This window comes from Rhinolophus sinicus, linkage group LG01 (genome assembly GCF_036562045.2).
Source record: "Rhinolophus sinicus isolate RSC01 linkage group LG01, ASM3656204v1, whole genome shotgun sequence".
NCBI classification, from domain to species: domain Eukaryota; kingdom Metazoa; phylum Chordata; class Mammalia; order Chiroptera; family Rhinolophidae; genus Rhinolophus; species Rhinolophus sinicus.
The window spans coordinates 72,752,291-72,775,535 of NC_133751.1; the positions used below are offsets into that span (position 1 = coordinate 72,752,291).

Genomic DNA, 23,245 nt, shown 5'->3' on the forward strand with positions numbered 1-23,245 from the left:
GTAGTAAAATTAAAGAAAAGTAGGAAAAGGATGATCATAAAAGCTCAGAAGAGGTTTCCTTAGAGGGAGAAAGAGACGGCAGTAATTTAGAGGGGACATGAGGGTTAGGAATGTTCCACTGCTTGTTGGCTAACCAGGTAGTTACCTGATGGGCTTTTGTTTGGTGCTGATTCACTTAACTGTATGTATTTTGTGCACGTCCATGTATTTATTCTATTTCCGCAATAAAATAAAATAAAATAAAAGTATAAGGGAGCTCTAAATGAGCTGATATAGTATAATCTTCATAAATACATGATTAAATAAAATAAAGTAGAGAACAGCAAAAATAGTATGCTCTTGTTAGTATTATATTTAAAAAAGCTCATCCTTGTATCCACACAAATCATTTTTCAAGACATACATAATAAATTTAATCTGCACCCCTACCTCTAACAGGGGAGACTAGGACTTGTATTTCTGGAAAGGAGGGGATAATTTTATCTACATGCTTGTACTGTGAAAACAATTTTGAATTATATTTTTAATAATAAAAAGTTTGCTTTTTTGGCTATAAAGCTGCTTCCTAGTCGTGGGGAAAGGAGCTATCTTAAAAAAGTAGACATTTTCATTAAAATAAAGTTCTACCAAAAAAGTAAAAAGAAAAAAGAAACTTCACCAACCTCTAAATCAACTTAGAAAACAAAATAAGGCTACCATTTGATGAAATCACTATTTTCAAATTAACAACTGCATTTTGAAATCAATTTAAATCTGGCAGTAATAACCAAGAATTTTAAATCTTACTAAATTTGCTCAAAAGATAGATCAACTTTTCATAACCAAGAAGAGAAAAGTGGTTTTTATTTTAAACAGACACCCATGAATCTATTGTCTTTCCATTTGTCTCACACAAATGGAATAGAGATAGGTATAGATAATTCATTTTCATTTCAACTTGCTTCAGGAATATTGGTAGAAGCCTTCCCATCTGCATTACAATGGAGTACTACTAAAAATAGAAAGAAATCTTAGTATAAACTGAATGGCTGAATTGAAGAATTTGCCATAAAACAGGAAATTGTACTTTAGGCTCTTAGTCATATATACAGAAGACCATATCAGAATCTAGTAACATGGATAATCTGAGTTTTCAGAACAATTAGAACTAAATGCAGTATACATTTTAGGAATTCAGCAATAAATAAAAAACTAACACCCACTGTTAATAAGGTGTGAAGAAATGAGCCACCCAGGACTTCTGGATTAAGAAAGCAGCTTGAACGCATTTTTCTAATTTTGGGTCTTACCTCAAGTCAATTACAATTTAGGGACAACATTTTCAGGGAAGAGAAAAATACAAAGCAGAAAAACAGGAGAAGAAAGAAAAATCAGCAAAATTTTGGAAACTAGAGAAAGATGGGCGAGTACTAACTGATACAGACCAAGAAAACTAATCTCTAGCTAGCACTGGGGAAATCTGAGAGCCAACTAACTTATACTGTTCTTGAGGCAAAGGAATTATCTTTGGAACAGGTGGTGAAAGGAAGACCAAGATAAGAAAGTCTTCTGTGAAAGCTATTTGTTACAGCCATCCAATGTGGATGGTCTGGACTCTTGGTGTTATAGACTGCATGTTTGTGCCCCTCTGCCCCCTCCCAATTCATATGCTGAAATCCTAATACCCAGTGCAATGGGGCCCTTGTGATTAGATTAGTGCCCTTTTAAGAAGAGAAGGTGCCTCTCTCTCTCTCTCTCTCTCTCTCTCTCTCTCTCTCTCTCTCTCTCTCTCTCTCTGCTGTCCATCATGCAAGAATGTAATGAGAAGATGGCCATCTGCAAACCAGGAAGAGTGCCCTCACCAGACATTGGACTTGCCATCACCTTGATCTTAGACTTCCAAGCCTCCAAAACTGTAAGAAATAAATGTTTGTTATTTAAGCCACCTAGTCAATGGTAATTTTTTATAGCTGCCCAAATGTAGTAAGACACCCTCCCAGTGAAAGGTGGGGTGTGCAGACTGATGACATCATGTACACACTGAGAGAAAAGAAAAGAATTGTATTACTCACATCATGAAACTTTTTTGGGCAGAACAGGACAGCACCCAAGCTGGTCTGAAATTGGCTTGAGTGTCTTAAGAAAGAGTGAGAGTAAGTTGTTCTGGGTTTCAGCAATCCCACTCCTAGGTATCTACCTAAAAAATCTGAAAATATTTATCCATAAAGACACGTGTGCTCCAATGTTCATTGCAGCTTTATTTACGGTGGCCAAGACATGGAAACAACCAAAATGTCCTTCGATAGATGAATGGATAAAGAAGTTGTGGTATACATACACAATGGAATACTATTCGGCGGTAAGAAAAGATGAAATAGGACCATTTGTGACAACATGGATGGATCTTGAGAATATAATGTTAAGAGAAATAAGTCAGACAGAAAAAACAGAGAACCATATGATTTCACTGATATGTGGTATATGAACCAAGAACAACAAAAGAACAAGACAAACAAATGAGAAACAAAAACTCGTAGACACAGACAATAGTTTGGTGGTTACCAGAGGGTAAGGGGGGTGGGGGTGGGAGGTGAGGGTAAGGGGGATCAAATATATGGTGATGGAAGGAGAACTGATTCTGGGTAGTGAACACACAGTGCGATTTATAGATGATGTAATATAGAATTGTACACCTGAAATCTATGTAACTTTACTAACAATTGTCACCCCAATAAACTTTAATTAAAAAAAAAAAGTTGTTCTGGGTTTTATCATGGTTAGGGAGTGAGATTACAGAAGAATTCACTCCTGGAATGGTTTGAACCACTCTCTGGTACCAAAGGAGTGAGTGCCTTGGCTTTCTTAACAACTTGCCCAAAGAAGGGGCAGAGGGGAAGGGATAAACTGGGTCTTGAGAGGGGAGAGGAGAATCATCAAAACCCAATGAAATAAAAGTATTATTATATTCTCAGAGAAATAAAAAATAAAACAGGATGCCATAAAAAGTTAATAGAACAGAAAAGAGGTCTTGGAATTGAGAACATACCAGTAGAAGTGAAGTCATTAGAGGTATAGAAGATAAAGTAGAGGACATCTAGAAAGTAGAACATAAAGAGAAAGAGGCAGGAAATGGGAGAAAAGGAGATGAGAAAATTGGATAACAACTCCAAAAAAATCTAGGGGAAAAAAAGAGAGAGAAAACAGAACAGAAAACAAAATTATTCAAGAAAACTTCCCAGAATGATAGGAGGTAAACTGCTATTACTGAAAAAAAGCTTACTGAATAGATATAAGTAGATGAAAACACCTATACAGAGATATTTACACCTTCAGAACACTACAGAAATAAAAGATTCTACCAACATCTAAGAAGAAAAGCTGGATCAGAAAGGATCAGGAATCATAATGGCTTTAGACTGCAACATCACAACAAGCAAGAAAAAAATGGAGTAAGGTCCAGAATTCTAAAGGAAAATTACTTGTAACCTACAATTATTAGTCAACTTCTCAAACTTTGTAAGTGTAGAATGATTATTTTCAGACATTCATGGTCTCAAAAAAATAAATTTACTACCCATCCTCTCTTTCTCAAGAAGCTAATGGAAATGTGTTCCACCAAAATGGAAGCATAAACTACAAAAAAGGAATACATCAAACTACAAAAATTTTGCATAGCAAAGGCAACTAGCAATAAAACATAAAGGCAATGTACTGAATGGGAGAAGATATTTGCAAATGATACATCTGATAAGGCGTTAATATGCAAAATATACTCCTATAAAGAACTCATGCAACTCAACATTAAAACAAACAAACAAACAAAAACAATCAAATTCACAAATAGGCAGAGGATCTTAATAGAGGATCTTTCTCTGAAGACATACAGATGGCCAACAGACAGATGAAAAGATGCTCAATATCACTAATCATCAGGGAAATGCAAATCAAAACCACAATGAGCTACCACCTCACACCTGTCAGAGAGGCTATTATCAAAAAGACAACAAAGAAAAACTGTTGGGGAGGATGTGGAGAAAGGAGAAACTTCGGGCACTGTTGGTAAGATTGCAAATTGGTGCAGTCACTATGGAAAACAGTATGAAAATTCCTCAGAAAATTAAAAATAGAACTACCTTATAACTCAGCAATTCTACTCCTGGGTATTTATCCAAAGAAAACAAAAGCACTAATTTGAAAAGATATATGCACACCTATGTTTATTGCAGCATTTGTTTTTTACAATAGCCACGATATGGAAGCAACCTAGGTATCCATGGATAGATGAATAAATGGATAAAAAAAAATGTAGTATATACAGTCAATGGAATATTACTCAGCCACAAAAGAATGAAATCTTGCCATTTGTGACAACATGGATGGACCTAGAGGGTATTATTCTAAGTGAAATATGTCAGACGGAGAAAGACAGATACCATATGATTTCACTTATATGTTGACTCTAAGAAATGAAACAAATGAACCAACAAAATACAACAGAATAGACTCATATATACAGAGAACAAACTGATGGTTGCCAGAGGGGAAAGAGTAGAAGGATGGGTAAAAAAAGGTGAAGGGAGTAAGAGGTATAAACTTCTAGTTATAAAATAAATCACAGGGATATACTGTACAGTATATGGAATATAGGCAATAATATAACTTTGTACAGTGATAGATGGTTACTAGGCTTATGATGATCATTTCATAAGATATACAAATGTCAAATCACTCTTATATATGAGAAACTAATACATTGTATGTCACCTATAATTAAAAAAGAAATTAATTTAAAAAAAGACATGGTACAGGAAACATGAGTCCCAAATAGGAGAGTGGTGAACAAGGGATTTCTAGGAAGATAGTGAACATACATCATGAGATGCCGGCTGGAAACTAGACCAGATTGGAGCAGTTCACATCTAGACCAGGAGTATCAAAACTGCAGCCCGTGGGCCAACTGCAGTCCACAATCCATTGTTAATTGGCCCGCAGCAAATTCTAAAAATATATTTAGTTTACTTAAATAAACCAGGTGAGGCAATACGTACTTCACTTCGAGTGGTGGCCTGGCTGTTTGTGTATTTTACCACATATGGCCCTTTGTAAAAAACGTTGAAAAAAGTTTGGCACGCTTGATCTAGACAGACAAACATGCTGCAGGACATATGAGTGGTATCGTTTTTTTTCTTTTTTTTATTAAAAAACTCTTGAATGCCCTGGGGAGCCCTGCCCAGATAGACATGTGATGATCTTGACAATTTGCCAATAAATTTCCTACTCTTTCTACCAGGTCTTGCTGCCTAAATTGGCTGTGGACATTTATTTCATCCCACCGAAGTTTTTTGCTCTGATTTAGCTCTGCAAGCTGAAACAGGGCCCTAGTGAGCTTAGAAGCAAGAAACCAGTTCACGTCACTCCTGCTGTTCATGTGTTCAGTACCCGTTTTATACTACAACCCTTCCAAATTCATAGGCTGTGGTGAGCTTCAGATTTCCCAGAACTCATGCATGGAGTCTCCCACTGAATACCCCAGAAGGTCCTCTTGAAAACTCTCAGGAAGTAGAAGCCTAAGACCCAGAAACTACTGAGTTTATTTTGTCCTGGAATCCCTCACAGCCTGTGGGAGTGGAGGCAGGCATGGAGACGAATGCTGAGAAGCAGAAAACACAGAGGATCTGAAGTTCTATTTCATAACCTTGGTGAAGGATACAAAGATTTTCTTTAAATTGTGTTTTGGATTAAGCATTTATATTTTACACATAATTTCACATGCAGAAAGTAAAGGAAAAAGAAATAAGCCTACTCATACAGTAATGGTTGGACTGTAACTTGGAACAAACTTCCCAAATGACTTTTTGGCAATGAATATCAAAAACCTTAAAACTGGGCATGCTTTTCAACCCGATAATCCTACTTCTAAAAAAAATATTCTGTGAAAAGTTGGACAATGCCCAAAGTATACAGAAAGGCTTTGCTACATCAGAAACTAACAGTTAAGAATTAGGAACCCAAACCACCTGCTCTTGTAGAATTGATTAAAGTTAAGTGGGTTATTCACACAATTGACCACTATGCAATCATTAGATACAGTGCATTTACTGACATGGGCAAAGTCCACATTTCACTGTAATTTACTTTTAAATACTTAAGCATAGACCATGCGATCTGTGTATTCACTGGTTTTAATCTACTCCCCAGGGGTGGTTAGTGAATATTTGTAGAACCCTGTTCAGTGCATACACTCCAGGCATCAGTACTTTAGAAACAGCTACTGCAAATGCTTCATAACAACTAACTCCATTAGTACTGGGAGATTTTCTCACATGCATAAGAGATGCTCAAACTATTTATTCATTGGGTAAAAAACACAAGCACATCTGCTCTTGCATGAACAGAAATCTACTCGTATACCCATAAAAGTGGTCAGCACTAGAATATTTCAGTGTCTGCCTCTAGTAAACTTGTCAGGCAAGGAACTTCAAGTACAAGGCAGGGGAGTTCTTGTGCCAAGCTCGCATGAATAGGTTTTAGGACTCTTTATGGTCTCTTGTTAAAAATGTGTGTACTATTTTCAGTGCTTCAGAGAAGCAGAAACCAAGACAGGATTATTGCAGATTTACTGGGGGACATACACATGAAGGAAAAGAGGAGAAAGCTGCAGAAGGCAAGGAGGACCTTTAGACGGATGAAGGTCTGCTATGTGAAGGGAGCAAGGGGGATGGGTAGAGTTTCAGATTACAGTGGGGTTCCTAGAAAGTTTCAGCCAGTCATATGGGGAGTCCTTATGCCAAAGTCACCCACCCAGAGCAGTCACGCAGGTTGCAGCAAAGGTCCTGCATGAATACCCCCAACTGTGCTCAGCCATGGGAAGCACGACATCAGCGTGAGTGGGTTGGTAGGTCCAGGAGCAGCAGCAGCTGGCTCTGCCAGTCCGGGATGCTCCCCACAGCAGGAGACCTGAGTGTTTTCATCATGGCTGCCACAGTGTGCGTGGTGGCATTCAGACTGAGACAAACCATCTAGTAGAGAGATTCTGAGTGCTCTCACCAATAATCTAACCATTGGAAATAACAGATAAGTAGGAAAAAAGAATCTGATGGCTGTACAACAGCCACATTAGCTGGAATCTATTCTTAACAATATAAGTGTGCTCATGTGGGTTTCGATGTGAAGATGGTATGGCCCCATTCTTTGTTTTTAAGTCAATTACATTATATTTATTTTTTAAATAAATTAATTTTATTCAATAAAGTGGGTGGTATTTTTAAAAATTATTTTCCTAGCTACCACTAGAATTCCTTTCAGGGCCTTTGCCTCCTTCCCACTCACAGGCCCTCAGGTCCTAAATCCCCCAAGAAACCATCTCATCGAGACCTTTTCCTAAGGTACCGTGAATAAGAAATAAGGGAGAATCTGGGGTGTGAGAAAACATGAAGAAGAGCAAAGGAACACAGAAAGAGCAAAGGAACAATGTGTTCTGAGGCCAAATGACTTTATGCTGCCTTGTGAATGACAGTGTTTTGGGGACAATGAGGAAAAGGAGCTATATGCCACGTTGACAAACTCCCTGAGCAATTCCAGAAATCTTACGGCATGCACTAAACTTCCCACATGACTTGGGTACAGGGAGAGGGGTAGAGTGGGGAGTAAAAGCTGATTTGAGGTAGATCCTTGCAAGAGGTAGGGTCACCGCAACTGACATCTTAGTTACAAATATACGCAAACAAAATATATGTGAATAGAAAATATTTGACAGCACGAATAAAATGCTAAGATTGTTTCTTTAGAGGATGGTGTTCTAAATGATGTTTTTTCTTGTCCCTATTTTTTAATTTTTCTACAGTGAACATGAATTGGTAAATGATAAAGAAAAAGATGTTGAAATAAAAAAGGAAATAATTAGGGTAATTGCTTACTTCCAGGAATTAGGCTACACATTAGCTAAATAAAGTCACTATTTTCCACACAGTCACCAACATAATTGGTCAGTTAAAAAAACAAACAAACAACAAAAACTGTATAGAACAGGTCAATTTACCCTGTAACCCATGCATGCATTTTTCAGCTAATGCATCCTGGGAGGTATATTTAGTAGACCATGTTAGGCAAAGTAGACCTTTTAGTTTGTTTTTTCCCCATGTTTGTTGATGATAACTGGCTATACCCGCTCTGAAAAGCTTTTGCCCAGACTCATCCTTGCTTTATAATGAGGTGTTAAGAACAATACTGCTCCAGTAAGGAATAAATTCAAAACTGACTACAGTTAAAGCTAATACTTTTCTGCAGCAGCAATCTCCCCAGATTACAGGCTACCTTCACCCTTTCAAGGACATGACTCATCAGAATTCTACTGGTAAACTCTTATGTAAAATAATAAAGTACCTGTCTTAATGAGCGGGACATGAAGATATCCCCTTCTTTCTTTACTGCTACTATTAACATTTCCACTTGCCAGCTTAATTTTTAAAACACACAGATCTGTCATTAATTAGCATTAGCTAGCACTTTAGACCTCTATTAGAGGGTATTGAAGAACAGCTGTATCCATTAAAATACACCAGGCTGAAAGAGTGTCGGAGATTCTAACTGCATGCCATATATCCAGTCCTACTGGCTTGTTAAGTTCCATCCTCGGATTAAGTACATCACTGGAAGATGAAGTGTGTTGTCGCTGGCTACAGTATCTTCCTATAAAAAAGGCTCCCTTTCTTCCAGGCAGACCCTGCCATACACCAGGGTACATGGTTTGATGAGAGGAACGAGGACCAGATTTCAATCTCCACTCACCTTATGATCCAGGTGCCCTGGTACATTGTTCAAATTGCATAATTGTCCAGGGCAGCTATGGCTTATGTGTTTACAGGATATGACCTTAGTCCTATGAGGAAATTCTGTCACTATGTCATGCTTCAGCTCTAAACCTTGATTATCCTCATGTCTCTCCAGCTCTATTTGTGTAGGTTCCTATGTAAACCAGTACTTTCCAGCTTTTTCAATTTCACGGACCAATTAAATTCCCTCCCCTGCCCCCACTAAAAAACCAAAAAAACACAAAGGTTTTTTTGGAAGTTGATACAGAGTTGCTATGTTTTATTTGAAAATAATAAGATGACTTAAAGTGTGTTGTTTACTGAGCATAGTAATTTTAAAATCAAAGGCCACTATTTCTCAACAAATAAGAGCTATCTACTTAGACCCTCAGTTTTACTTTGATAACGTAACGCTTCATCAGTGTGTGGGGTGCCCAGTCATCACTGCCTGCCTTTCCCATCTCCTCTGTACTGCTCTCCTCTGCGCACACTGGCTCTCTTCAGGTCCTCCAGCCCAGCTGGTCACTTCTTCTGCTCTCTTAATCTGGTTTTTGCCTGCTTTTGCGAGTTTCAGATTGGGGAGACAGGGACAGATTCTAAACCAGAGACATTAAAGAAAATTTTGGAATTGTTAGTGTTTCAATAAGTAATACCAAAGTATCCTGGGTTGCATATCAATAGGTTTAATATTTATCATGCCTACAGACTATGAGCTGAATTCAGGAGAAAAGCACTCATACCTACTAGTAGGTTTTGCCTCTAGCACCTGACACAGATCTGGCTACGTAAGTCCTCAAGGATTTGTTGAATGGATTAAAGCAGCATCCCTTAGATAGTGGCTCTATGAGATCTGAACTTTGAACCAGAAGAATTTGTTCTCTTCTCTGACTGTTAAAGATTATATAATTTGTTTCTCGCCCTTGCTCCATTTCCAAGAATCTTAGACACAGGTTTATATTCCATCACAGCAATAATATTGACTCTTCTGGCTGGAATATTGACTCTGTTTCCTCTTTCATATTTCTCTTATTATTTTACCCTTTATTATAAGCTGTTCTAAGCTGTTTCAAATTCCTCTTCAGAAAGATGCAGGGTGTAAATAAGTAAATAAAAGCCTTATAGTGTGTTCACTCATCTGTTCCTGAAATAAAATGCTGACATTTCAAATGTGCCTTGTTGTAAAGGTTAGATGATTAAATATATTCCTCTTCTGCTACCTGAGATTACCCAAACATCAACCACATGCAAACCACACAAATAGATCAGACTGTTGAATGGAGGTAGGTTCTAAGGGACAGATAGATATTTGAAGATCAAAGGAAAAGAAAATACAAGGCATAGCATTCTAGTTTAAAAACAACCAACCTTAAGAACACTGCCACACATATATTTCTATTTATGCTTATTATATGCCCTTTTAAAATATCAAGAAAAGCCAACAGCCAGCTGACATATTTTCTGAAGATTTTGAAGAAGCATCAAGCTTCTTCCATGAAAACAAGCTTATATAGGTCTTTTCTTAACATTCAAAATGATCAGACTAGCTATCTCTAGTCTGCTAATCAGTATTTAAAATGGTGCCAAATATCAATTAAACTTCTAATTCTGCATTATTTTTTAATAAAAAGGATTTAACACAAAATATACATAGGTTAATAATCCCTAATTGGCTTAATTACTCATCTAAGTTGTATATCTCCTGGAGCGTCTGGCAGGGATTTATTATCTCGGAGGAAAGCTCTATGTGTTTTCAGAAGAGGGAGTTCCTGCCATAAGATAAATCATCTTAGTTTATCTACTAGCTCACCAACCGAAACAGATTAGAATCCTCAAGGTAGAGAGCCTCTTAGAATTAGCCGTCCTCATCCTCTCACATGATGTGAAACAAACTGAGGCAGAAGTTAACCAACTTGCCTAAGGCCATGCAGAGGCGGAGCAGCCGTGAGGCCTCAGTGCACCTGCGGCCTCTGCAGGGAGTGCTGACTCGGGCGATCCCCTAAAGGAGTGAAGTGGCACAGGAGAACTTAACAGCTCTAAGGAAGCCCACTGAAGTGTACCCTGGGCACGTGCTGAAGCTCCAAGAAACTCTGACCCCCATTCGGTAACCAGAGGCCATGTTCTCGCTGCTGTATCTGAGGATTCTCCACCTGCCAGCGTTCCTGTCTCCAGAGCCACACAATACACTCAGTCAGTGTGCACAGCACTTTTAGGGGACACCCAGGGCCTGGTTTGGGAGTCATGGCTCTCCTGAGGGCAGGAGGGCAAAAGAGTGTACTCCTGGCACACACTTCATGAGCCACCTCGAGTTTAATCTAATTCCACAGGGTGAGAGCCTCTAATGAAAAGCTTAACGTGAGTATAAAAGCACCATTTCCAACCCATCTGGGGAAATAAGGGCATTTGTCTTTTTGACGAGCTGAAAAGAAGGTTTGGCACAGAGCCTGGCATCTATCTTGGTAAGCATAGCAACCCTTATATTCAGGTGAGTAGGGGGGACAAGCCCCAACTCAGAGTGGAAGGCTCTTTTTATGGTGGGTACACCTGAGACTTGTTGTCAAGACCGGGAGGTGTTTTAGCAGGAGGCAGACAAGAGCACAGGCTCGGAATCAGGCTGGCTTTTTACTTCCAGCTCCTGCATTTACAAGTTATAAGACTTTATAATATGATAGTCTTTAAGCTATTTCCTCCCCTGTAAAATGGAGGTTGAGAGTAGGAGTGAATACAAATAGGTCTTTAACCCTCAAAACTTGATGAAATAAAATGCCTAGCTCTTTAGTAGGTACACAAACATTTTTTTTTTTTTTCATGTTCCACCAACCACTCCTTACTTTCTATTGTCTTCCCTTCTTTTCTTCTGAGAGGAGACATGGAGAAAGGAGCTATGGGTATAGGCAGGCCTGTCCCTAGGGCATCTGGGGCCAGAGAAAGCTCCTCTGCTAGGAACAATGGATACTCAGAAGAGAAGGTAATGATAGCTCCTCTGTGAAGCCATTCACATTCCCTCAAAGATAATATTTGGATTGTGCCTTGCAAATTAAGGAGGATTTAGTTGGGGGCTGGGGAGAAAAGGGAGGGCTCTCATGCAATCATTTTAACCCTACAAGGAGTATGATGGGAGGTCATTTTCTAAACACCCTCAGCTGCAATTTCTGCACTAGTAAATTAGGACTGACCTGACCACGGTCACAGAGATTAATTTCAGGTGGCAAAGAGCCAGATCTTACCCCAGATCAAGTCTTTTCGCTGCTCTGTGGCTGTCCCTCATCCTACACGTAGCAGCCTGTATGGACACTTTAATCTACTTGTAAACCTCTTACTCTGGCCATGTTGCAGCAACCAGTTCTGCAGAGGCTTCAACCAGCTGACTGCACATGTAGCCTGGGCACCTTGCCTTGAGACCTAACCATTGCATAAACATTTGGAAATGGGACGTGAGAGAATCACAGGATTTCTCTCATTATGTTTCTGCACTCACACACACAATCTAGACATATAAGTAATGTCCACAGGAGGACAGGAGAGGATGGGTAAGTGATACTGGTTCTCAAACACATTTCCTAATGTTTCTCAGAAGGTCCCAAAGGATTGAACACAATCATTGCAGGTGGTGACCTAATCAGTAATGCACTACTGGGTTGACCTTCTTTGGTGCCTGGTTTTACTCCCCCTGAACTACGGTCCTGCTTCCTGCACTATCCTTTGTTGCCCCGAAAGCAGAGCCTGAGACAGTCACTCTCAAGATTTCGTCCTTCCACCTTGTTTGGCCTACATCATTCTCCCACCCCTCCTGGTATAAGGATGTGTTCTCCATGGTCTATAAGTCACTTAGGAATTTCATTTTCATTTCTGTGATAAAATGACCCATATTCCGGGTTTCCTGGATGACCACTTTAAAAAGCTGCCACACAATTTCAGTGTTGCCTTTGTTTAGCATTAAGTTGTACGATTTTTTTCCGTGTTAATAAGGACAGGGGCAGACTTATGTAAACAAAATATTTTTCATCAACTGAAGGCCAAATGGTATACCACCTGGAAGGCAACACCAGTGGCTCAGAAAAAACCAAAAGTACATTTGTACTAAAAATTATTTACATCAATGCTGGGGATACAAGATAATATTTTTTCTAAAAATGAATTATGTATTATTCGAGTCTAAGAAAAACTGCCTTATATAATTGTCTAACAGAGTTTATAATTCTAGTCTTAGGTCATACTTGCATTTCTAATCACCCCCAGGTAATTTCACTCTTGAAAAGGTTGGGGGCTTCAGACTCAGTTAAGAAGCACAATACCATCTTTTTGCCATGACATCTAGCCTTTCTAAACGTCTTCATTTTATAGGGTGCTATTTTTCTAGATAGTGAAACGTTGAGTGCTCCAAAAACTGTCGATTTCTCAAAGATGTTAAGCTGTTGCTTTTTTCATTCTCACCATTACCACCCTCACTGTTGGGATCTGTAATTGAAGCTCTGTTCACAATTTCCATTTAACCATATCACCAGAGGAACCAATTCTCTCCATTTCTTCTATAAAATATACATTCTTAGGTCAGGTTCCCTAGAAGCAGAGCCGCGGATGGGGATTCTCACACACCTGATTTTCTGAGGCTGCACTTTCAAGAGAAAGTCATAAGGAAGTGAGGGAAGTAGGACAGAGAAGGAAAAGAAGCAAGGATGAGCTTGATTGAAATCTGGTCTCTGACTGATGGCACAGAGAGAGCACCGGAACATGAATGGCACTCTAGCCTTGTTCTTCCTTGAGGTAAGGGGTTAAGTTTTCTATCCTCAAGTCAATCAGTCGTTAGCCATGAGCCAGTCCGATAGGACACACTGCCTCCCAAGCATCTCTGGGCAAGGACAGTTCTCTGGAGAAGAGTGCCATTAGCATGTGAACACTCAGCCATTAGCGCCAACATTCAGCACCTAGAGGTTGGGTGCACCTGCCCAGCAAACAGGATCTCGGCAGGACATAAATAGAGGCTACTGCTCATACTGACATGTATCCATCCACACAGCTGGTAGACTGTAAGGTCCAGCCAGGAAACAGCGACAACCATAGATCTTTTATAGATAAACTAATTATGGGAAATTGGCTACATGGGTGATAGGAAGCAACAGGGGTGAGTGAGGCAAGCCAGTGATTAATAGTAACAAGAAGTTGCTATTATATAGCTCCTCAGGCTGGAGGGCAGGAAGAAGGTGGTGGTAGCAGTCAGGGCTGTCTAAAAGGAGCTAGAATCCCTGGGTGCGTGCAGATGAGACACCTCAGGAAGAAAGGAGGGAAAAATAACCTGGCTGCCCTCTCCCCTCCAGCCTTCTGCCTGTGCCTCCCATTGGCTAAACCTACATAGAAGCCAGAAGGATGGGACCAGGTAGATATAGCTCCTTGTGATGCACAGCAGAGTAAGGAAAAGGCAGAAAAAGTACAAGAGCCAATAGGCAGGTGACTGACACAGTCGCTATAGCACATCTGTACTCTCGTGTTCACACTAGGTGAGAGCTGTGGTTACCAAAACAGCTGTGTGTCATTTTCTCCATTATACAGAATAAGTTACTATGTTTTCCCGAAAATAAGACCTAGCCGGACCATCAGCTCTAATGCGCCTTTTGGAGCAAAAATTAATATAAGACCCGATCTTATTTTACTATAATATAAGACCGGGTATAATATAATTACATTACATTATAGTGTTATATTATATGATATTACATTATATTAATGTTTGCTCCAAAAGATGCATTAGAGCTGATGGTCCGGCTAGGTCTTATTTTCGGGGAAACCTGGGAGTGGGGGGACATAGGTAACTCTTTAGATTAAAACAGAAGTTATCAAATTTATGGCAGGTCTTAGTTAACTCAATGAGATGTATATATACCATGTGTTGTTTTTTATGCTCAGTCCCTAGTTTTCAAACTGTGGTAGAGACCAACAGTGGAAGCTACACTCCTCTTTGTGGCCATCCCTAACCCAAATTTAATCTAGGCAAAGAGATAAGAAAAAGGTGGAGGATGTTTAAGGTAACATTAACAATTGAATTCTATTTCTTAAGATTATTATGCTAAGCGAAAACAAGTCAGAGAGAAAAAGCAGAGAACCATATGATTTCACTGATATGTGGTATATGAAACTGAAAACAACAAAAGAACAAGACAAACAAAGAAACAAAAACTCATAGACACGGTCAATAGTTTAGTGGTTTCCAGATGGTTAGTGGGGGAGAGGGGTGGGAGATGAGGGTAAGGGGGATCAAATATATGGTGATGGAAGGAGAACTTACTCTGGGTGGTGAACGCACAATGTGATATATAGATGATGTATTGCAGAATTGTACACCTAAAATCTATGTAACTTTACTAACAATTGTCACCCCAATAACCTTTAATTTAAAAAAAAAAGAATTGAGTTCCATTCTATTAATAATTTTGGCACAGGCTGACTTGGCGGGACCTGCCCTTTGCTTGAATTTCCATTTTTTCCTTCAGATATCTGGGTAAATAATACTTAATATTTGATATTTTCAAAATGTTAGTCATCACCTGAAATGTTTCACCACTCACTAAATAATGTAATTAAGCATTAACCATAGATCTAAATTTAGTGGACACATTTTCATGTGTCTTTAATTATTTGATGTATGTCAGTACTTGGGACTCCTTAAGAGACAGTTTATACAATGGCTGCCCCGAGGGGCTTAACAAGTGATTACAGGCTTATTAGGAAACACAGAGAGACAGGCCTCCCAAGTACTGTTCTCTACCACTTCCAAATCAAAAAGCTGGAAAGGAAAAAAAAAAAACAGGTTGGCTAGGAATGGAATAATTTTTCAAGTATATACACTACATGCAGACATACAGACTGGTTTCCATTTAGTTAGCAGAGGAAAATAAATAATAGAATTCTATAAGTGTTCTCAATGCCATATTTCTTTAAAACAACTTAGAAGACTTGTGAGTTATAACCTTCTACTAACTCCATAGTACATTTTGGTGAGTGATAAAATCTAAAAATCTAATGCAAGAAATCGTATTTATGTGTGGGTATATTAGTACACAGTTGCCAATGTTTCGTTTCTTAAAAAGAAAAAAATATGACTGAATATGCTTGCTAAATGTTGAATTCAAAAAAAGTTTCTGCCTTCAAAGAACTTATATACTGGGGTAAATGACATAGTCAAATATTTATAATATACCAAATATTCACATCTTTACTAAATCCGAATTTTAAACGGTCTCTCAAGCTTTCAAATCAGTCTTGAGAAGCACAGAACGATATTCAGTTCTATATTTGCTGAGATGAGAAATCAAATCCATAATCATAACACACAAGCAAATTCATTCCAACTGCCAATATGGATGTGGGATGCAGTTAATTTTCAGTGATTAACAACTTTGAGGATCAGGATTCAGACCATCATACTATAAAATTTCTCTTGATAATTCAAATGAATTACTCTGACTTGCCAAGAAATTTTTTAAAAAAAGGAACAATTAAGACAGCTGATTTTTTCCCCCAACTGTTAAGAAGAGAACAATATGCCATTAACTCCAACAGAATATGACTGATGAGAATAACACAACTGTATTAACTGACATTTCTAAGGAATTTTGTATTTTTCGGAAATTTTTCTCCTGAAAGCAATATATAAAATATGTAAGTGCTTTATTTCCATGTAAGACTTATTTTCCTATAAATAAATATAAAAAATTGGAGAGAAAATAATAGTTATTATTTTAGCCTAGAATTTCTCTCTAGAAAAATATATTTGCTTTAGTCTGGGTAAATATGAGTGGTATGGGAATACAAATTTGGGGAGTGATCGAGGAGGGAAATAAAGTGACAATTTAAAAAACAAAGTTGGGGACGTCTACAGTACGCAGGCATTAGCCTCAAAGAGTGCCTAATGGCCAAAGCTGGAAACTTTAATCAACAAAATAAATGACAACATTTGATTATAATATTGAATTATAACACAAATAATTTTTAAAAACCCATGAGTCCATACTGATATAAACGGTTGAATAAGCAACATTTTCTTTACCAAAGAATATATGTGTATATCATACATACCACCCACTCTAGGAGACAGAGCTTAATCCCCCTTCCCCTGAGAGTGAGCTGGACTTTGTCACTCGCTTCCAGAAAATAGACTGTGAAAAGTGGGAAAATAGTAATGTTACAATAGAAAAACCAGGCAGAAATTACCTTAACCAAGTGACCACAGTTAACGTAATCAATAAGTCATGTTGCTATCATGTACCCCCAATATGATGAGAAGAGTACTTCACTTGTGTAGTGTTTTCAACAAAACCCACCACCCCAATCTCATCAGGAGAGAAACAACAAAGCCAACTTGAGAGATGGTCTACAAAATATTTGACAATTACCCCTCAAAACTGTCAAAGTCACCAAAACCAAGGAAAGACTGAGAAATTGTTGCAGATAAGAAAAGACTAAGGAGACATAACTATTAAATGTGATGTGGTATTCTGGGTTGGGTGAAACAGAAAATAGAAATTAGTGGATAAACTGGTGAAATGCAAATAAAATCTGCAATTTAGTTAATAGTATATTACCATTGCTGATTTCTCAGTTTTGACAAATGAACCACGGTTATGTAAGATGTTAACATAAGGAAAGCTGGGTAAAAGTAAACAGGAACTCTCTGTAATATTCTGGCAACTGTTCTGAACTCTATTCCAAGATAACAAAAAAAAGTAATTACAACCAAAATAAAAAATATAATATATAAAAACAAAATAAATAAAAGAATAAGATGAAAATGGGATTGCAGATCTAAGGAAACAAAACATACATTAAAATTTCTACAAAGAACAAATAATATAGAGCTAGCTAGCTAAGTACAGAAGAGATACTACTGAAAGCCAATGACCATACATATGCTTTTTAAAAACCTATAGTTCACCTCTTGTGTGTCTTCTTTACTACTCTGGTCACCAAATGTGTGCTCACTTGAGATAACTGGGGACAGGGTGGGAAATACAGTTGACCTCAGTTGTAGTGGGAGAAAAATATGGGGAAAGAATTTTGAGTTGAATAGGAAGTACCTTAAGAAAAAAAGACTGCAAGAAGATAACTGTAGAAGAAAGCAAATGCCTCAGAAAACAACAGATGTGTTTGGAATCTTCAGAAAAAGGAAATGAATAAAAGTGAGAAAATAGAGCAACCGTAGACTTGGAATTTAATCATCTACCTCAGCTGTCACATCTCTGGAATTCATGGGAAAGACAAAAGGATGGTAAAAAGCCCTTCAGAGACAACTTGCAAAACTATATCAGAGCATGCAACATTAAAAGAACAACAATGTACGAGAATTAGAAATGTAATCTATGAAGCACATGTAGGATATAAAATTGTTTTGCATATAAAATAAAAAGCTGAATTCAATGGGGAAGATGGGTTTAGAGGGCCTAGGTCTCTTCCCTCTCAAATTTTAAAAGGACCAACTCCAAGACCAGAAGACATAAATTAGAAGAGATAATTCATAAATGTATAATCTCCTTTTTCTTTTCCAATGGGAAATGACATTTGCTTTCATTTAATTATAATACTGTGAAAAAAATTCAGCTCAACTGAAATATTTAATGTCATTACTCATTTTTGATTACTCTCACTCCCTAGATTAAAGCCCATTTAGGTAAATATGATACGATTCTTAAAAATAAAGTGTTTGAGAATTTCCAATTCTGTTGCAAGCAGTAACAACAAAATCAACAAAATCCTGAAACAAATTGGCTTAGACGGCAAAGGAAATTTACTGAGAAACATAACTGAAAATTCTGGGAGCCTCAAGCCAATTTGATCCAAGACTCATCTTACCAGGTCCCATGTCTCTGCTTCGGCTTCTCTGTGTCTGCTCGATATACAATCTGGCTCCACTTACGGTAACAAAGTGGCTGCGAAAGTGTTAGGCCTGACAGCTTCACACCACCAAACCCCGATGAAAAGCAGTTCAAGCCAGCGCCTTTTGATGAAAAGTTTGTTTCCCAGAAGCCCAAGCAAACAACTGTTTGCATGTTAGTGGCTCAGCTGGGTTATGTTCTCATCTCACCCATCACACTGGCTTGCCTACTCCCTCACTGGTTTCTCCTGGGAGCACGATTTTAATAAATCATTTGCACCTAAATCTTTGGCTAAGCATCTGCTTGTAGTAGAATCTTCCCTGGGACACAAATGAAGGCACTGAAACCCCCTGGCGAGTTATCCTTGAAAGCCCTGAGCTGTTCCTTTCCACCCTCACATCTCTGCAAAGGTTGGCTTTTCACGCTGTGAACAAGACACTCATCTTCTCACATACCCCCTTTCCCAGGTCTGTGCTGCTTCTCTTCTGACCCAGCCTCCTACTTCTATAACTCACATCTCTTCTATGCGCCCTCTGTAAACATCATTCCACGATAAACTACCCTTTACCCATAATCTGCTTACATTTCTGCCATTTGCCAGTCTATTTCCCTTTCTTCTCCTTTTTCTTAAGAAAGTGTGACTCATCTTCCTATCTTTTCTCACACTGGAATCTGGAAATAAAGCTGGCAATCTCCTTGCACAACAACGTCCTTTCCAAACCATCACTTCTATATCTTTAGGACATCTTGATCTCACTGTGAGAATCTGAATTTCTTCGGAAGTGCTTTGGCCCTACACAGGAGGGTACCGAGGGAGTGTTAACTCTATTTAAGCTGGATGGGGTATATATGGTTAGGTTACAGTATACTTTACATCTTTTATAGGTATGAAATGTTTGAACGAATGCTTGTGGTGTGGTGTCATCTGTCTTGGCTGTCCTATGCCCCTCCCTCATTTATTATCTACCAAATCCTGATCAGGTCCCATAGATTTTGAAAACTAGCATCAGTCTCCCTCTCTGTCCCCAGTGTTAACGATATTCTGGTGATTTTGATGCCCATGTGCTGATAAACCCAAAACTCTTGAGGAAAAAAAATTAAGAACTCCAAAATTCGGCGTTTCTCCACTTAACCTATCACTTCTGTGGATGGATCCCTGCCCTTATCGCCCAGAACTGTCTCATTCCTGAAATCTCAAACTCAGAATATCCTACCCCTTAAAATTATCACAAGAAGAAAATTTTTGTAACTATGTATGGTGATGGATATTAACAGGACTCATTGAGGTGATCATTTGCAATATATACAAATATTGAATCATTGTGTTGTACACCTGAAACTAACATGATGTTATATGTAAATTTATAACTCAATAAAAACAAAAATGTTAATTTAAAAAGATTATATCATTTGAAAAAGAATAGCCTACCCTGATACAACTATCATTCTAACACTCACCTCCTTTTTCCTTCCCACAAAATTAAGTCTTAAAATTTCCAAGCCCTGACTCCATCAATTGTTCCCATTTTCACTTAGGTTATTATATACTTCCTAAGACTTATTCAACAATTTAACTTGTTTAAAAAAAAAAAAGACTAAACAAATAGTTTTTTTTTTCCACGTTGTCAAGCTGATTTTGATAGCTACAGAGCTGCTAGCTTAGCTTACATATAATTAGATGAGTAATATAATTTGTCGATTTGCAAATCTCTAAGAGCAATGTTTAGCAATTGATGTGGTTACTTTAGAAGAAATTTAGATTCTCACAGTAAGACCAGTCATGAGGACAAGAAAAAACATTAGGTACACTATTCTTTGATTTCAGTAAGGCATTGGGTTTTCTCTTTCCCCAAAAGATAAAAATGTGGTAGAAAGGCCCACAATTCCCAATTAGCACGTAATACAACCACAGATGAAATGAATGGTAAACCAACATCCCTAAAAATATTTATCTTACAATTAACATTAGTATTTATTATTTAAAATTCTATGAGGAGATTCAAAAGAAGTCCTTTCAATTAAGAACATTAAGTTCATATCCTCTTTAAAAAAGTGGAGGAAAGAAAGCTCCCCACACCCCCTCCCAACACCCACTTACTTTCTTTCCCGTACATTTGGAATTGAAGATCAATCCAGTTCTCACTGGCATTTAAACACTTGAGCAACTGAAACAAGTGGGCTCCTATTGATACCATCTGTCCAGTCCTTTCTCCAAGAAATTCTAGGATGTTTTTGTTTGAATGGGCTACATAGTCCTGAAGTCAAAGAGAGCAGACTGGTCTCATTTCCATAGTCAGCATTCCTAAACCACACAACACATTCATGGCATAAAATCAGTTCTGGAAACAACTACCTATTACTTGTTAAAGTTAAAGTACCTTTCTGAGGCTGGGAAACTAGTCAAAGTTCTCAATGGCTTTCCAGGAGCTCAAAGATTTGCATAGTGAGTGTGAACCCACAATTCCTAGGGAAACTGAGAAAAGCTGGAGGAAAGTATTGAGTGAGGCAGGGATTACTTCTGGTTAATAGCAATTCCCAGGAAAGCATTTCTGTGTTCAAAAAGAAAGAAACAAGAATTCTCAGAACTACCTGTGTGGAGCAAGAAGCTCTTGACAACTGCTTTGAACTGATTCTGTAGAAGCCATTGATCTGTCCCCTGCCTTCAACAGTACCACAAGCCCTAGTACATGGACAACACATTATTCCCCGGCAAACTGGACAATTCGTCCATGTACATCTTCAGAGGCATAATTCTTATCTATTCCTTGAGCCAAACTGTCATATTTTTTCCACCAGGCCCCTATTCTAGAGAAATGTGTAATATTTTATATGCTCTATATATACCATATGCTAGGTCGTTGCTGTCCTCCACAGATACTGATTTTAAATTGGCTAGGGAATAGAAATACAATCCTGATAGTCATCCTAAGATGAAGAGGTTAGGTATAAAACGATAAGAACAGGTGCAGAGGAACATGTAGTTTTGGATTTAAAACAATACTGCCAACTCAGTTTAGGGAGGAAGGTAGAGGTTAAGGTTATTTCATTATATTGACCAAAGGGTGAACAGTGAAAGAAGAAATAAGATGCTAAGTAGGCAGGATTCAAAAATATGATTATAATAAATTCATCAATTACACATCATTTTCTCTCTTTAGGAAAATCTATGGAAGAGTAAGAAAAATTTCTCCATCCCAGAAATCCCTTTCTCCTCTTTAGTTTGCAGGGCTAATGGGGTATAAACTACAGAAAAGGAAAAAAAAAAATTTCAGTTAAAACACCTACAGTGAGAGCCTCAAAAAAATGAGGAGTTAAAACAGTCTTCTCTACAGAGGTGTGCTTTGAAAAATGTTAAAAGGTTGGATAATTAATTATGAGCTATAATAGTCTCTACTTAAGTTCCTGTTTGAACTCCATTCAAATGGGAAAATAGAGGTTTAGAGAGTAAGTAAATTGCTCAAAGTCACAAAGATACTTAAGCAGTGGACTTGAGTCCCATTCCAAAGCCCATCCCCCTTCTACTTCTATTTGATGCTACTGTGTACAGCATCAAGAGGCTGAGGAGCCAATTATCTTTTGGGCATGTCCAGGTGTGACCATTTCAGTCACACATCTTAGGTGAGATGTGGTTTCTAGATAGTCTTGCCTTCAAAGTGGTCACTAGACCCAGGAGTATAAAGTAAATAAAGTCAACAACCAAAAATCGATCTTAGAACTCTCTCTCGTTTTTTTGCTGCCCACAAGATGACTTAAGTAGTTTCAGAGGAGATCCAAGATGGTGGAGTAGATAAACGCTGTGATTGCCTCATCCCATGAACACATCAAAATTACAACTAAATTACAGAACAATCAACCTGGAGAACCATCGGAAGTCTAGTTGAACAGGAGTTTTACAACTAAGGATAAAAAGAAAAAGCCAAATCAAGACTGGTAGGAGGGGTGGAGATACAAAACGGTCTGGTCCCACACCCATGTGTGGCAGTTGAAAATTGGGAGAGATATCTCAACCACAGAGGTTCCCCACGAAGGAGTGAGGCACCCCAGACCCCCATATCAGGCTCCCCAGCCCAGAGTACTGGTGCTGAGAAGACAAGCCCACACAACTTCTGTGAAAAACAGCGGGGATTCTGACTGTCCAGGTGGGACGGAAGGCTCCAGAAAACCCAGACATCCTCTTAAATGGCCGGCGCAGGCACTCACCTGGGTTCCGGTGGAGGGTCAGTGACTCTGGGGTCATCGGAGACATATAGGAAGAGACTGAGTTGTGCAATTTCAGGGTGAGGACTGGAGGGATAGTCCCCATTTCCCCTGTGTGGGGCTCTCTTCCTGTGCAACTGGCAGGTGGACACCATCTTTCCTGTGTTGAGCCCGCCCCCACAGGCCAAATCTGAATCTGATTGACCCAGTGAGCTCTGCCAGTCCACTCTGCTGACTCACTGAGACCCTGCCTCACCCAACTTGCCAACCACAGGCTTTATCAGCAGCTGAACCTTACAGAAGCCAGTAGGTGGCAGCAGGCCTCAGAATGTCCTAGCTTTTTGTGGAGCTACCCCAGAGTGGAGTATGTCAAACACAAAAAGACAGATGCAATGTGAT

General features: G+C 38.6%; 1 long non-coding RNA gene across 1 annotated transcript in view; it reads right to left on the minus strand.

The window, feature by feature from the left end:
• The window catches only part of LOC141571572 (uncharacterized), a 51,553-nt gene extending 32,309 nt beyond the window's left edge, over window positions 1-19,244 (minus strand). Inside the window, exon 1 of the long non-coding RNA XR_012496410.1 lies at window positions 18,627-19,244. This is a non-coding gene — a long non-coding RNA (uncharacterized LOC141571572). The remainder of the gene's footprint in view (window positions 1-18,626) is intronic.
• Window positions 19,245-23,245: the final 4,001 nt, after the last annotated feature.